Source organism: Biomphalaria glabrata, chromosome 16 (genome assembly GCF_947242115.1).
Source record: "Biomphalaria glabrata chromosome 16, xgBioGlab47.1, whole genome shotgun sequence".
Lineage (NCBI taxonomy): Eukaryota > Metazoa > Mollusca > Gastropoda > Planorbidae > Biomphalaria > Biomphalaria glabrata.
In genome coordinates this window covers 9,494,297-9,510,931 of record NC_074726.1, presented here as the reverse complement: position 1 = coordinate 9,510,931, position 16,635 = coordinate 9,494,297, and positions in this window count along the sequence as shown.

The window sequence follows — 16,635 nt, the reverse complement described above, 5'->3', positions numbered from 1 at the left end:
GGAGGAAATAATTACTCACATGCTGCACCCTATTGAACATGGAATCTGTCAAATTAATAAAATGGTAATTTCTCTGACAGAACATTTGCGCATGCTTGTGGATGAAATTTCATCCTACTTTCTAAATCTACCTGACATATCGTTTGTACTTGCCAGAAGTCCATTCACAAAGTCGACGACGTTCAGCATGTTACAAACTGTGTTTGATATTATCACGTTTGGGCTAAATTTATAAATTACTCTACTATGGCTTGCACGAGATGGTGAGATTGTGGTCAACAGGTCCACGCAAATGTGTGTAGGGGTTGATGAGATGTGTGAATTCTTAGTTAGTGGTTTGACTGGACTCTTGAGAGAGCAAGTTGGTAATCTGACTCTGAGAGAATGAGAGTCTGGATATTTTCAGAGTCGGAGACTATAGTTTGAAATAGTTGAGAGTTGTTTAGTAGAAAAGCCTTTTCCTATCGTAGCAAGTCCATGTTGGACGCTGTATTTTCTTTTCGTTGATTTGACGATTTACATACGTACTTAGTTGATTTGTTTGTAAAGTGTTTCATTAACTATAAAGTTCTGAGTTGTGTCTCTTTGGAGATTGTGTTATTACTCCACTGGTAAAGGTTAAGATTTTCCTGTCGTCAGAAGATTGAAATTGGGCTTGGAGTCCCTTCCCATTGATTCAATCCCCCTAGTCAACGACCTTCACATCCAGCCAGGGCAACCCTTATATAGAGGTTGTTTGTCACACAGAAGACATTACAGAAAGAGTTCATGACACTTCTACCAAGCGCGTCCCCAGGTGGCGGATAGGGGAAAAACCCTTAGAAATAATGGTAGCTACGAATGTCCAATAAACAGCCGCGGATCAACTGGTTTGCAGTCATGGAGGATGAGGTGGGATATTCCAGTGGTAAGGATATTCACTTAAACCATCTCAAAAATCCAGGGAAACGATTGCAAAAAGCGAGTATAGACTCTAAACCCGGGTAGATGAAACTCTTAAACTAGGGATAGTAATTCAACTAGGAGAGACAACTCCAAAATTAAACAACTGCTGCCTTGCAGATGATCTTGGATGATCAAAGGCTATGGGAGTACACCCAGAAAGAAAAGCAGGTTGAAGCCGGAGTTAATGGGCCTCCTAGCGCATAACACATTGACAATCATCTATGTTGGAGTTCAGAAATTATTGTTATAGATGTGGCGTCCTGCCTGTGGAATCCTGCCGCGCTTGTAGGGGGCCGAGCTCTCCGTCTCAAAATAGCCGACACGAATGAGCTGGTGGTTCTTTTATCTCTTCATTTGTAGCCACAAGCAGTGATCAGAAAGTACAAATTAATGGCAAACACAATCAAGAGTCCCGAAGCAGGGACTATGGCCCTACGAAGAGAAACTATACGGAGAATTGCTCGATCTGGACATTACTGCGCGGTTCTTCTCAGATATAATATTACTGATCTGAACTCTCCAACATGAAAACAGAGAACGAAGAAGAAGTCCAGATACAGAAAAGATTTGATTCAGTAGATGACACTCTATTTGATCTTTCAAAAACTACCGAAAATTTCTAATTCCTGGTGGCACAGAAACAAGTTAAACTTTCACTTTGACGTGGGTTTTATTGGACATACTGTGGCAACAATATTGTAGCAAATTCGTTTGACTCCACACTATTAATATTATCCGTGCTCCGCCTTGCTGGTCAAATTGTCACATAAGTACGCAACATGAATATGATAAATAGGAAATAGGGAAATAAATAAATGCAAGTCGTAAAGATAAAATTTCAATTATTTCTCATTTAATTATCATAATTTAATGATTATAATAATCATAATCATCCTGATTAATACATTATCACATATTGTTTCCTGATTAAATATAAAGCTTTGAAAATCCATATCAGCTATTTACACTATGATTACGATTGTATGACATTAGCTAAAGCACAGTTACTTCTCTAAAGTACGGACGAAATTTAAGGTTGGGGGGTCGCCGCCAGTGGGAAAAAGGAGACAAACAGCCTCTATATAAGGGAACCGCTGTTATAAAACAAAACAATTGTAAGGATGGAATTCAACGGAGGTGTTTGCGAGGGCGGGTGATGAGATCTAGCAATGATGATTTCTTGGTGAAACATTTTACCCAAATGCTCCTCGATGATTGGGTCGTCGGAGCGCGTGGAGGCGGATGGGAAAGAGTATCGCTTGTTATTGATCTTTACGATCTACCTTCATAATATTTTTGTTTTTCAATGTACAGTTCTTTGTACCGCCATCTTTCCCCCCGCCTTCCCCCCCCCCCCCCCGCCTTCATTTTAGTCGCATTTGCTCCGATGCTGATTCAGGTAGATATGATCCCATTTAGAGTAAACAGATTAAGCAAAGATTAATGCGCTGATGCATAATTTCTGGTAAATAATTATGGCTCCGCCGGAGAAATAGATCGGTGTTAGATTTCGTGCCTAAACGTTGTATGGCATTTATTTTTTTATGAGCTTGGTTGCGGAGAAGAAACTGGGTTCAAGGGTCAAATATGCATAGTACTATTTTGAAGTCGATCTCATTTCCTATAAACTCAGAGACGACTGTAAGATCAGATCATCAATTTGAAAAGTCGATTACACTCAACTTGACTCAATGCACCGGTTTCCAGTTTTTGTGAAGAGTTTTTATTTTGCTGTTATTAGTTGCGTTTTTTAAGGAGCCATTGAGACTTAACTTTGAATCTCTTATTTTTTTATTTTTTTATTTTTTTTTTTCCCTTACATGTGTCTTTCTCAATTGTGTAAAATACGGAGACCAATGCGCTCGTAAAATAAACATATATTTTTGCTGTTGTTTGCCAGCTTCTACCTAGTTGCATATTAAAAGGAGAACTCGTTGGGATGTAGCACTTTGTCTAAAACCCCTTTCATTTTGTCAAAAGAGTGTCAATAGCCTTGAATGTATCTGTGAGGTCAATTGTTATTATCCGCTCGGTTGATATATCAATGGGGTATATTATATTATATTGTTTGTTTTAGATAACTACCATAAACGCTTAATCTCCAAGCCTAAGTTTCCATATTTTCTTTGTTTTTCTAATTCAGTTTTTCTTAAATTATGAGATAGCAGTACGGCGATGTCAATAATGGTAGCGGCTTTTTCTTTTTTATCGATGAGCAGCAGATCAGGGCGATTAAATTCTACCGTTTTGTCTGCAAAGTACCGCCTTCTGACAGGCAAAGAGAATCTTCTTAGGGATGTTAAGAGCCTTGAGTGTATCTGTAAGGTCAGTTGTCATAATCCCCTCAGGTGATATTTATATTTTAGACAACTTCCATAACCGCTTAATCTCCAAGATTTATTAAAAAATTTATATTATAGATATGAATTAGTCGGCTTAACGGGTTTTCACACTCTACTTTTACTTTTGTTTATTTTAAAATATGAAGGGAACATTTTCCATGTTTGACATGTTCTAACTCCAATCCAGTAGATAAGTTATACCCAAACTAAGGCCCGCGGGTCATATCCGGCTAATAATAATATGTACATCATGTTGCCTAATCACGTCTTGATAAGAAACTTTGGCTTATCAACTCTAGAACGTTGTAAAATTTACATTCAGTCCAGAAGTAAAATTTTTCTCTTGAATGGGAAAATAAACATTAAACACAATGTTTTTGACCAAATTTAAGTCTTTTAGACTTTATGTTATATTTTCATTAATCTTATTTCTTTTCAGTAGACATTTTGTTACTTCTTTTGATCACTAGTACATAACTTCAACTTGATTATTGATTCCGAATCTTGTTTGGGCTAGCTGGCTCAAAGCTCTACATAATAATAAAGTGCTGGATCCTAATCACTTAGAATTGACATTTAGGAAAATAATGGATTTTAGGGTAGAGAATTATCTAGTTTGATTTTCATATACTTGTACAATACTCAGGCAGTATTCCAGAAATGGGGTATTGGGGGGTCAGGGATCTTTGATATTGTGTTGATTGTTCTGGGGTAGAGGATCATTGTATCATTTTTCTGTCTCTGGTGGTTTCAATGGTTAGGTAGTATGTCTTTGATATTAAATAATATTTCTATTACTATTATTATATTTTTAGGTTAATCACTTTTCAATTGATTATGATTTAATACTTGTGAATTATGAGAACTTACTAATAAAAACCTATATTTAAAAAAGCCCAGAAAAAAAGGCAAAAAGGGCCCATAAAAGAGGCACATAAAGCCCAAAAAAGAGGCAAAGAAAAGAGGCCCAAGGCCCAAAGATTCCTATAATGATAAAGCTAACATTGAATAGCGCAAATTCTGAGGTTTCCTTTTAAAAAAAAGAGATGAAAGCCCATGTGGCTTGTATGTTTAGTGCTGGAAAAGGGCAAGTAAAGGAAACTGAGAACTATGAACAATGCTGAACAAAGTTCTTACATTCGTTATTGTGATACCACAAAATTAGTTGTTGTATTTTTATGCAATGTATCTTTTGGAAAGTGAATAAAAAAACAAAATAATGCTCCTATATCTGCGACTATGGCTTTATAAATGATGAAATCCAGCGGCTATATTATTATGAACCATGTTTTTGATCATGAATTATATACAACTTCTCAATAACCTTGACTGCTCAACCGTATTACATGCTCATATATCTGCGACTTTATGAATTTATAATTGATGAACTGCAGCGGGTATATTAGATTGAACAGTGTAAACGATCATGAACTATATACAACTTCTCAATAACCTTGACTGCTCAGCGTGGATGCGTTAACCCGTTTGTCTTGTGTGTTAGTGAAAGTACAATCTGAATTAAAACAAGGTTACAAAAGACAGTTTGTGTGGAAACACAAACTCAAAATCGGCCCCCGAAGAGGTCCAACCAGGCAGGCTTCAATATTTTCAGAAAGAACATCCAAATGAAATTATATCAAAGACAAATGAGAGATAAGAATGGAGAAAGAAGGTTAACAGATCTTGTGTAGTGCCCCAACGGTCCCGCAGATCAAAGGATAGGTGTAAGTGAATGTAAAGTTAGATGTGAACCTGGCCTAACTAGTTCCCCTTTTAGACCTTGTGGTCTATAGGACAGATGATGTAAAGTTCAACTGAATACGGTTAGCGAGGGTGTCATGTAGCCAGCACAACGACCAACCGCCGATACTTTTCCCCAACTAATGTCAGGTACTCATTAGAGCTGAGTGGACTCAGAGGCGCCCAAAGATTCCAAAGTTGAAAATCCCAGTCTTCACCAGGATTCGAACCCGGGACCCCCGGTTCGGAAGCCAAGCGCTTTACCGCTCAGCCACCGCGCCTCCCCTGGCCTAACTGATGTCTTATAATTGATCTAATTGTTTTGAAAAGGCTCAATCTCTTATTCGAATCCTAAAAAAAAGCCTACAGGAGTCGAAATGACTTTCTCTTCATTCCAAATTTTATAGGAATATGTTTATCAAACAATTCAAGCTGTTAATTTCTATTCATTGAGTGGACCTGTGGGTGTAGGCCGAGAGATAACTGGGAGAAGGTTGACGTGCTACCTTAAGTAGCCCAGCAAGCACAACTCAGCTCAAGTCGGGATTTGATCTCGAGAAGGGCCGGCCGTAGACACAGGCAAACAAGGCGGCGCCTCGGGCCTCACACAGGGCTCATAACAAATGTTAGAGAAGAACTGACAACGTTATTGTTGGAGTACTCTATCCTGACTAGGTTTGAAATAAATTGCGTAATTTTATTCTTTTGCAGTTATTTTTTTTATTTTCTATTTCATTTGGGGACCACCAACTTCACCAAGTGAACTTCGGCTAGGGCCTCAAATTGTCTAAGGCCGGCCCTGTCTTGATTTCCCGTGATAGGTAGTCAAGCGTTTATGCCACTCAGGCACGTAATGCTTGTGTAACCTAGTAAACCAATTCTTATCTTATCTTATATAATACAGACGTTACTTCAAAAAAGAAGATGATTACGTCCTACATGTCATGCATATAGTCATTCTTACTTCAGTTCGTGTTTATCAGTGACACACCAACAACGTCCCTCCTCCAGTAATGTGTGATACTTATGCTATGCATAGGAAGTGTACCTTTTTATTATTATTCATTTTCATTATTATTAGAGAAAGATAAGGTGACATTATATTTAATAACAATGTTCAAACGATCACTAAATACACGAATTAATACACGACAGGTGTGCGCTTAATTAGGTATAAAAATGACTCATTTTTAGCTGGAGGTAGATTCGAGCACAGGTTTTCTATTTTATATATGAAAGCAAGGAAGTATAAGCCCAAGTTGAGTTAACTATAAAACACTTTTCCCTATGTTTTAAGACTAAAGCAAAAAGGACAAGAATACATTTCTTATGTACAAGTGTACAATACAGATGGAGCGTACATTTTTGCTTATATTATTAGACTAGTAGGTCTAAGCGTGCCTATCTGTAATTTGTTCATTTTCTACATACTATATCTAAAAGAGACCGTGGAGAGTGGCGTGTTTTTACTGAGGCCCTATGTTCCACCGTGGAATGCGCAAAGGAAAGATGATGATGATGAGGATATCTAAAGTATGGCCCGGTGGCTGAGTGGTGACCTAAAATACATTAGGGACCTAAAGGCGGGACGGTGGTCATTGTGATGGCCACATGAGACCCTCGTTAACCGTCGGTCAAAGAACCCAACGATCTATGAGCTTCCACTTCCATAGATCGCAAGGTCTGAAAGGGGTTCCTTTACTTGCGTTTTTCTGTACATCAAGTAAATATGTAAACCTAGTACCTTCAGTGAAGTCCAGTAGGGCGTCGGCGCTGTAGGCGCCATCATCCCGTTGGTGGTTAGAAAGGCTGTTATCTAACTACCAGGCCTGGACTTGGGGCTCTTCACCCCTGTCCTGTCTGAGGGCTCTCAACGGTAGACGGTCATATCGGTTGACTGGGCCAGACCGGGCCGTGCCGTGTACACAACGCACCGTCCCCGGTCCTGGGTCCCAATCGCTACAAGTGGCCGAGAACAGAGCTGACTGCGGGGAGCTTGTCTCATATTCCTATACTGTAACCGCCACTATTCCGTGCAGGGACCGCCACTCCAGCTAACGGGACACTGATGGCGGCCCCCTTTGTGGAACGGCGTGGCGGACTTTTTGGACTGGTGTGCGGGCTACTTGTTCCATCCCTACCCCGAGTGAGATAAAAAAAAAAAAAAAGCTCACCCAGGGGGTCCCGCAAGGGCCTGGTTCGCTACTCGTACTTAGCCTATCTAGTTCAACCACTAGACGTTTCCACCGGAGGCGCCACGCTGAGGCGACGGATAGGTGGAATCCTCCGGAGACCTATTACCAGATATTTCAACTAGGACAATTTAAAATCAAAGCCATTTTCATGTATAAAGACCTTTTTTTATCATTGTACCGCTTACCAATATATGTTACCGCTTCCCAATGTATGTTACCGCTTACCAATGTATATTACCGCTTACCAATGTATATTACAGCTTACCAATGTATGTTACCGCTTACCAATATATGTTACCGCTTACAAATATATGTTACCGCTTACCAATGGATGTTACCGCTTACCAATGTATGTTACCGCTTACCGATGTATATTACCACTTACCAATGTAAGTTACCGCTTACTAATGTAAGTTACCGCTTACCAATGTAAGTTACCGCTTACCAATGTATGTTCGTCGTAAGACATAGAATTTCAAGTTTTTCGCAATGCACGGACAATACAACATTTAAGAAATCTCTTTTTGCAGATTCCAGCTGCTGTTGCATGTCCACAATAGAAACTTTGAACTAGGAAAAGTTAAAAGGCGCGCTCAAGCTTTTGTTTAGAAATATCAACATCAAATGGTCAGTCTCTGCTCTCTCCAAAGTGGTTTCTTACTTAAAGGGGCTTCAGATGGATAGACTAAACATTGGAGGATGAGTGAAAGAAATCTGTCCACTTCTGCTTGGACTTAAACCAGAATGGTTGTTGTTTCTTTTTACAAAATGTGAAATAATCAATAGTTTGAGGGAGACATAAAGTTTGTCTCACATTCTTTACATACAAAGTTTTTCTTAATGAAAAAAGACTTTAAGGAAAATAAATATTTAAGCTTTGTTAAAACACAAATACATTTTGTCTTAAAAGAATATTTCCACCACTCAGTATATAAATACGCTCCGCTCTCACACATAGAGACTCACAAAGAGATTGATAAGTAGCAATGACAGTGAGTCTCTTTGATTCCTTGCAAGGACAGGACGAGCTCAGATTCCATTCATGTCCGTAACAGACACTTTCTTTGACAACAACAGAATAACGACAAACAAAAGAATGAGAAAGTCTGATCATCACCCACCTGCAAGTCACTTTCTCAATTATCATCTGAATTAACTTCATCTGAGCTTCACGTACACATTCACCTGTGCCTTTGTCCGTTTTTTTTACCGTTGGGGCACCACTAAAGATCTGTTTACCGTCTTTCTCCATTCCTCTCTGTCTTTTGCCATGGATTTAATCTCTTTCAATGGCAGACCAGTCCATTCTTTCTCGTTGTCTACCCATCGCTTTCTCTATCTTACAATCTTCTTTCGCTGTTCCCTGAAGGAAGGTTTCTGCGAGCCTTGAGGACCTGAGTTATGGTTTTGAAAAGGAAGCTTGTCTTACTGATCACTTCCCTCCAAGTGTATAGCATCGGAAGCTGTAATAATAACTATGCTTTAACTTGGGCTATGTGATCATGGTTACTGTGATAGTAAGTGTATGTGTTTTGAGTGGCTGGTAGTGCAGTGTGTGTGTCTGTGTATGAAATGACCAGTGGACCTTGAGTGTACACGGTTGAGTGAACAGCAGTGTGTCAGGACTGTGTGTAAAAGGAGGTCACTTGAGAGAACAAGTGGCTGGAGTAAAGAACATACATAGAGACTAATAAAATCATTGTTTTTATTGAAGCTCATGTTGTTCTAGTGTGTCTATTACAGTTACTGAGTGGTACAGCACTTTGCTTCCGAATGAAGAGGTCTCTGGTTTGAATCTAGAGGAAGTCTGGTCATTTGAATTTCGAGAGTTTAGAACGCCTTTGAGTCCACCCAACCCCAATAAATACCTCATATTTGGTAAAGAAAGTTGATTGATCAGTGTGTTCACCATATGTCACCCCCTCGTTATTATTTAGCCTTAGAAACAAATGACCCTTACATCATGTGATTCATGCACCGCAATAAAAACAGTAATCCCAACTGCCATGCACACCACAGCTTACTGAAAGGAAATTTAAAATAAATAATTTAAAGAAGAAAAGGGGGCGCATATAAGACATGGGGAAAGCACACAAAAAAAAAAAACTAGACACCGAGTAGTAAGAAAGAGAAAAAACCTAGACACCGAGAAGTAAGAGAGGGAAAAAACCTAGACACCGAGTAGTAAGAAGGGGAAAAAATAGACACCGAGTAGTAAGAAGGGGAAAAAACCTAGACACCGAGAAGTAAGAGAGGGAAAAAACCCAGACACCGAGTAGTAAGAAGGGGAAAAAAACCTAGACACCGAGTAGTAAGAAGTGGAAAAAACCTAGACACCGAGTAGTAAGGGGAAAAAAAACTAGACACCGAGTAGTAAGAAGGGGAAAAAAACCTAGACACCGAGTAGTAAGAAGTGGAAAAAACCTAGACACCGAGTAGTAAGGGGAAAAAAACCTAGACACCGAGTAGTAAGAAAGGGAAAAAAACATAGAAATGTAGATTCTTAGACTTCATTTAAAAAAAAAAAACTTGACGTAGAGTTGTGAGAGGGGGAGAAAAAAAAAAGATCTAGATGCTCAGACTAAGTGCTGTTTAATTCCAGACCCTGACAAAGTCCGTACTTACTGTCTGGCATGACGCCAAACTCAACAATTCATTGCCTTACAAAAACAACAATACAAACAAAAAAAAAACATAGTGCAACTCATTTATTTTTTTAACAATTTATTTTGTTCAATGTCTCTGTTTGGCTTGTATGTATTGATTCAGTAAATACTCAATAGAACGTGTACAAATACGAACACTGTACATGTTTGGTAACACGTATATAATCTATGAGTGTTTATCACATGTTAACATGTAACTGGGACGTAGATTTGTTTCCTAACTCTATTCTAAACTGTATCGCTAGAAATCTCTAGATATAGATCTAGTTGTTAAGTGCTGTGGAGAGGTGAGAGGCTGGATGTTTCCTTAATTGAAGATCACGGCATTCTGCGATCACATCCAGCGAACATCTAAAGTCCATAGATAGATGTGGAAAGGGAAAGGGAAGGAACAAGAGAAAGAAATGAATAAAAAGGCTTGAAGTTTGTGTGTTGTTGTTTTTTTATTACAAAGCTTATATCAACTCACTCTGTCTGTCTGGTAAAAAGTTTATACATGCTTTTGATCTCATTTCCTGTTTTTGTATCAAGTTAAAATTTAGCACAATTATTCACTAAACCTGACAAGACATTTGAATCAATCAAAAAATTGAATAATTAGTTAATTAATTGTTGGTGATTAATTATCCCCATAGATTCTGAAATAAGGGGAATAAATGCTACTTAATGAGAGATGTGGATATATATATCTCATTAAGTAGGTTTTTATATATATATGGATTTAGTCCCCTTATTATGTTTACGATTAGCCAATTAATTAATAAGGGAAATAACTTCTACATTGTAAAAATTTATAGTTGTAAGTGCGGTGTTCTTCCCATAATAATAATAATATTATTATTTATAAAGCGCTGTTAACAAACAAAATGTAGGCTCAAGGCGCTGCAATAACATTACAAACGCAGGCATTATAATTGTAGTGTAGTCTGTAACTAATCTAAAAAAGTTTTAAACAAGTGGGTCTTAATGTTCTTCTTAAAAGTGGTATAGCATGTTGTCTGTCTGAGATCAATGGGGAATGAGTTCAAAACCCTTGGTCCGTGCACTGAAAAAGCCCGCAGACCGTAGCTTTTTCCAATTATATAAGCTTTGTTTTATTTTAATAAATATTTTTTTTTTTATATTTAGCTTGTTTTTCCTTGAATTGAGTTTGAGAAGCATTACACTCAGGGCAATTATACTCTACACTAATCTACACCTTGTCTCTCCAGAGTATTTAAAACTCAAAACCAAACTTGACCAAACTCAAGCAATGCCATGTAATCAAGGGAGAAAATGCTACTCGCCAATATAAAGGCGAGACACGGTTAGACCATGATAAATAGTTTTAATAGCGCCAGGGACTAAATTTAGAGTCTATTTTTATTAAAGAAAAGGTAAAATATTTTGTGGCGTCTCTGTTGGGAAATAACTTTGCCTTCACGCTGCGCATGACGCCTTGATTTTCGTTTAGTAACTGCGCCCCATACTTGACCGTGCTTGCATTGTACTTGTTTGTAGTTTCTCTTTAGGCGGAGATTAGAGAGCTTACAAGTACAGACATTTTCATACAAGCAAAGCGCCATCCCCTCCCCCTAAAAGAAATCAAAATTCTTCTTAAAAAAATAAATTAGGGCTTCGTTTCTTTTCCATTCATTTTCCGGCGTCTGGCAAATCGTGCGACTAAAGCGAGCAACAAAATCATGGCGCCACTAAAACAAATGTTCCAGATACAGTGATGGAGTGTGCTCGCGCTATCTTCATACCGTACAGTGACTGAAACGAATACCAGGACGACAAGAAACACGAAATTGTTTTCAGCTTGTCTCTGATACATAAGTACAAACTTACTTTCTACCTTCTCTGATACATAAGTACAAACTTACTTTCTACCTTCTCTTTTGTGTTTTAACTCTGATGGATTGGTTTTCTCCAAACATATCTTGGTGGTGTAGATGCATGACGCGTAGGACGTAATCATTTTCTGTTTTAAAGTCACGTCTGTATTAAATAAGATAAGAAGATAAGTTGTTGTTTTCAGTATATTCAATGTGCTTGTTGGCTCTGATGTGATTTAAAACGATAGAAATATGGAAACTGTTTAGAATGCTGGGACTAAATCCCCCAAAAAGCCAGTGTACATATGGCATAGTGTGTGCCCTAAAGGGGCCTCCAGGTGGTGGAGGCTAGCAAGCAGGACAAGTCAGTATAGCACAGCGCACATATTGTGTGCCCTAACCGGGCCTCCAGGTGGTGGAGGCTAGCAAGCAGGACAATTCAGTATAGCACAGCGCACATATTGTGTGCCCTAACCGGACCTTCCGGTGGTGGAGGCTAGCAAGCAGGACAAGTCAGTATAGCACAGCGCACATATTGTGTGCCCTAACCGGGCCTTCAGGTGGTGGAGGCTAGCAAGCAGGACAAGTCAATATAGCACAGCGCACATCACTGGCGGATCCAGGGGGGGGGGGGCGGTAGTATAATTCGTCCGCCCCCCCCCCCACTCGGCCGACCCCCCCCCCCCCGAGGGGGGGGGGCGGACGAATTATAGTATAGAATTCACACAATTTGTTTGGGAATTTATTACTTATGTTAATAATATATACTAATTATTTATATTTCAACCTATTTTTAGATTATTTCGCCCCCCCCCCCTTCTAGTATTTTGGCCGATTTGGTAGGGTCGGGAGGGGGCGATGGCATTAATCCGCCCCCCCCCCCACCATAAACTTTCGAGTGGGGGGGGGCGGTCCTATTTATTTGTAGAAATCACAGCTTGCTAACAGAATCAATTAAATATCTATATGATTAAAACTTGTTATTGGTATTTTAACCGGTCTTTGTATAATTTCGTTCACCTGTTGGCCGATTGGAAGGGGAAGAGCGAATACCTCCAGCGCCCTTCCCATCTAAACCATTTGAGTGTGGGTGGGGCGGTCCTACTTTTATGGAGAAATCATAGTATGTGAACAAAATTAGTCGAATATCTATATAATATAAACAGGTGGAAGTGCGATACATGCAATCCCCTTCCCCCCATCGGACAAATCAATACTTTTTCTTTTTGTATTATAGTAAGAAATTACAAAATTGTAAAAAAATCTGTCACTAATATAATTTATATATGCTATAAAGTAAATTCTTATATCGAGTCGCCCAACCCCTATTCTTTAATGCAAAATGCAATCAATAGCAGAAATTATAAAGGAGCGAGAATTAATCGTTTTCATTTTACCGCCCTTCCCCTTTCCAGACAAAGTTTATGTAATTTCATTTGAATTTATCATAACTGTTTTAAGAAAGACTTTGCTTTGTTAAAGTTATAATTCAAACGAAATTTTTCAATATAACAGTCACGGTTGAGATGAGTTCAAAAGCCAGATAATCTTTTCCTAGTCGACTTTTTCCAACCTTTACTCTATCTCATATTTTTCTAGTTAAATAAATTTAGGACTATAACTCACAATTTATGCTAGAATTTTATTGAATATTATTAATCGAATTTTTTTTTCGGCGGCGATCCTCAAAACCTTAATCTAAATATTTGGGGTATCATATCTTTTCAAAGAACAAATCAGTTGTATTTGCAATGTATTATATAAGGGACTATAAATTCATATTAGAATATTTTTCTCATTATTCAAAAGGCACTTTATAATAGAATAAATGCGTTACTGCAGTGAAGAATGCCAGAAAACGCTTTTAGCGTCGCGGCTTCGCCCCGAACCTCACTGATAAATAATAAGCTGTAGATGTCAGGAGAATGCGTTTCTGCAGTGAGAAATGCAAGAAAACGCTTTTGGCGTCGGGGCTTCGCCCCGAACCCCACTGAAAAAGCTTATAGCGCTCTCCCAGACCCCCAAGCTTGCAAGAGAAAGACTTTTTTTTCGCAGAAGATTGAGAAACATTCTTATTTTATTCTCATATGTCGAATATATATATATATATGCTGTACGCACGTATATGCATAGGGTTAGGGTTTACTTGGCGTTAGGGTTAGGGTTTGGAAAAAAATCGCCCCCCCTACTCCAAAGTTCTGGATCCGCCAGTGGCACACATATTGTGTGCCCTAGCCGGGCCTCCAGGTGGTGAAGGCTAGTAAGCAGGACAAGTCAGTATAGCACAGCGCACGATGTACCGTTCTCCTGTTGGCTCATACTTTGCACTGCACTTGCCGAACAAGGGCGTTGCTTGCTAGGAATTTGCCATCATTTGGGGAGTGGGCTTGACCTCTTTGGAGGCCCTGCATTTTGCATAATATTTAATGTAAAAAAAATAATCATTTGGGGGGATTTTCAGATTCTCCCCCTCCCTATCCCCACCCTAGCTACGCCTCTGTTGCCAAACTTAAACTTGAAGGGAAGAAATTGAAACCGTGTCCTATATCCTTTAAGCACTGTCCCTGACTTGTGAAATTCAGTTTCAGCCTCATGCTCTTGACCTGTATTATCGCATAAGTGGAAAGCGCAGAACAGCAGAGTTTTTGTCCAGGGCTTTTAGAGGATGGATTTGAACATCTCAAAATCTCACACATATAGAGCTAAATAATGATTATGTTATACGCTAAACAAAAACTATTTTAACTCGCAACCATCCTACCTTAATGAAAATCAAAAAGGGAGGTTTTAAAAAAGTCTTATATCGAACGTTTCAACTTGTTAATTCCAAAAAGGAAAGCTGCTCTTTAACTTTGAACATCTCGGGTTTAAACTAAAGCATTTTAAAGGTCGTAAGCTATGCACTGATCGCAAAACAAATACTAATTATATCACATTTCAGATTTTAACGCTGCTATGGCAACCACTTAAATATCACTTGAGTTCATCTAAAACAAAGTTATAACTTTATCATGTGTCATTGTTTTCTGACATTTCAACTGTAATATTAACTAAATCAGCGGTACTCAGCTACCTTCGTCTTGAGGGCAATATAATGTTTCCATACGTATTCAGGCAGCATTATAAAATAAAAATTCGTTTTGAAAAAAAGCAAATCTTAACTATACATCTCAATGATGTAGAATTAATTTCCATTTATCGATATCAAAAAAATAATTAATTTCTAATATTTAATTGACTAAAAGGTTAATTTTTTTAATTGATTCCTATTTTGTAAGGTACATTAGATAATTGTGTACAGTTTCAACTTGATCCGAGAATGGATGTCGGAGAAATAAACGTGTACAATTATCTAAGGGAACAAAACATCACATATTTAGCCATATTTAGCCATTAATGCTGAATGATTAACTTCCCTTTTCGATATTAATAAAAAAATGATTCATAACCAGTAATTAATAGATTAATTGGTGAATATTTTTTTATTGATATTATAAATTATGTACAGTTTGAGCTTGATCCGGGGAGGGGAGGTGGGAGAAATAACGTGTTCAAAATTTGTACCAGACAGACAGATTGATAGAATGAGTTGATATAAGCTTTGTAAAAAAAAAAGAAGTCACGTTTAAATGAACCGAGCTTCCGCAGCTCCATCGTTTACCATGGGAGGGTTTTCGAAGAGCCGGATAACACTTTGTCACGACCCGGATATGGCCTGTGGGGTTATAGTTGAGGAATCACTGAACACAATGAATTTCGACCCGTTTGTTTTTCGAAAGGTGAGACTAGTCAGACGATTAATATCGGCGTCGAAACGAAGATACTGAATTTCTTGAATAAAACATACGGAAATATTCAATGCCGTATCCTTTGTAACTAAAGCTACTTTTGTATTGGTGCTGTCTGTTAATCCGTCTGTCACGTTACTATGTCAGCAACTGAAAACGCTATTGAAAACCATTTTTTTTAAATCGCCTTTATCTGGATCGAAATAGACACAGCGTTTCTTTTGAAATATTATCCTTTTGTAATTGTTGTTGTCTTATTAAATAAGTATTATATGCACAATCGAATAAACCAGTTTAACAACAAAGTTTAATCAATTCATATCATGTTACAGTGTTATTTAGGTTGCATACAAACCAGACGGTGATAAAATATTCATTATTTACATTGTATTTCAAATAGCTGCACAGACTATTTATATTCACATTTAAGTATGTTCCTTTGCACATACTAAATACTTCTTTAAACTTTAAGGCATGATTGAAATATATATATATATGACTTTTTCCAATTTTTATAACACCTTCTTTTTCACTTTTTCTGTCTGGCGGCATTCTGAAAATGGCGGCTTGAATATCGAATCATATAAACAGGCAAAAGTAATTCGATATTTGAACTAAACATTTTAAGTTTACAATTGTTTTAAAATTTTAATTAACCACTATGCGTTTTAGAATGATTACCCATAAACACACACACACACACACACATTACAGCATCACACAGTTATAAACCTGGGCATTTGATTGCCGTGCTATGATAACTTGTAAGGCAGTGGGTGTACGTGTGTATAACACATGCCCAGGGCAGGGGCAGGAGATATATATATTAGCTGGATGGCACCGGCAGCCTGCCTGCAGGCCTTAGTTTGGGTATGACTAATCTAGTGCAGATCTATGCCAAACATGGCGAATGTTCCCTTAACATTTGAAAAAAAAAATTTTGCCTTGAAAATGAAAGTTGAGTGTGAAAATGGGCTTACCAGTTTAGCCGACATATTGATATGTAAATACAAAATACTGTGAAAACGGGTTTACCCGATATTTTAAAAACTTCTTTAACTTTTTCTCTCCTAATTAACGGTATCATGTTGATTTGACCCCATTAAATTAAATTTATTTGTTTTATATAAAAAGAACATGCA